Raw genomic sequence first — 1,328 nt, forward strand, 5'->3', positions numbered from 1 at the left:
ACTGGTGCCTGGAGGTGCTACTAATTGGTGGTTATGTTAAAATAATTTCTTAGATTGCTGTTTTTTCTGATCATATGAATTAACTGGATTTGAGCCTTAAAGTCAGGTGAGGTTATGACTCATCACAGATAAAGTTTTCCCTACTAGCCAGGTTGTTTTGCTATCTCCCTTTGTAAAGTAAAATTTTAAGTGTATTCTTTCACAAAGCAGATAGCCTATTTCATTTTGGCCTATGAAAGACATTTTAAGTTTCAATTTTATTATCTAGTCTATGAGCTGTATATACCAAATCTTCTTAGCCTTTCTTTGAATCACATTATTTTTTTTATTTTCTACTGAATCATTCCCACATCAACAGACTATTATTTTGAGCACCATTAAAAAAAAACCTTCTTATAACCTCATATCTTATTTCATTGCTTTTCTTTATAGCAAAAGTTTATAAAAGTGCTATGTGTACCTGTTGTTTCCAACTTATTTGTTTCCATTCTATCTTGACTCTATTTCAATAACGTTTTCCCCTCACCTGGCTAATGCTTTGTTTTTGTTGACCTATTAACTGCACTGATATGTTTATCACTTAGCTTTGGACACCCTGTAACCCAGTTTCCTAAACTCTCCGGCTCTTCCTGTTCAGTTTCCTTTGCTGGTTCTGTATCTCCATGACCTCTACTCCCAGGCATTGTAGGTTAGGGATTTTGTTGGGTTTTGATTGATTACAATTATAAAACAGATGACTATTACTGCTTCTACTTTTAGCCAAAGCCAGTGTATAAAGTTCAAAGTTTTTTACTACTTTATCTTGAGTGTTTTTCATAGGAACCCAGCAAAGTAGGTATTATCAATCCTATTAATAAATGTTGATACTTACCTGGCAGGAGAGATACCATGATCACAAAGGTGGTTTTCCCAGGGTGAGGCTTATGCATTGCACTCCAGGTGTGCTCAGCCCTGTGATTTCCCCAAATGTGGGAAACTCCACTGCATGATTTGTGGTAGTGGGGGACTGTGTTCACACTCTCCCCTAAAAAAATAAAAATATAAATTTTAGCAGATCATTTTGTAGCCCCTTTGCATGCATGTGTTTATCAATACATCGAGAACAAGTGGTTTTTCAGGCAACTCTGTTCTAGGAATGTTTGATGTGTAGATCAGAGGAATACCACAGACATAATTAATTGTTTTTTACCAAGCCTTCAGACACTGTCATCCCTGATGTTTTGGAAGAAGGAATGATAAAATGTCTAGGAAGTTCAAAAACCACATGTAATGAATTAATACATTCAAACCAAAAACAGGAGAAACCTTTAGAGACATTCTGTAGTTAA

At 35.5% G+C, this 1,328-nt stretch overlaps 1 non-coding gene across 1 annotated transcript; it reads left to right on the plus strand.

Moving 5' to 3' along the window:
* Window positions 1-863: 863 nt before the first annotated feature.
* LOC112307582 (U1 spliceosomal RNA) lies at window positions 864-1,027 on the plus strand. The gene has a single exon (XR_002975068.2). It is a non-coding gene; the product is annotated as a U1 spliceosomal RNA (small nuclear RNA).
* Window positions 1,028-1,328: the final 301 nt, after the last annotated feature.

The sequence above is a fragment of the Desmodus rotundus genome, chromosome 1 (genome assembly GCF_022682495.2).
Source record: "Desmodus rotundus isolate HL8 chromosome 1, HLdesRot8A.1, whole genome shotgun sequence".
NCBI lineage: Eukaryota > Metazoa > Chordata > Mammalia > Chiroptera > Phyllostomidae > Desmodus > Desmodus rotundus.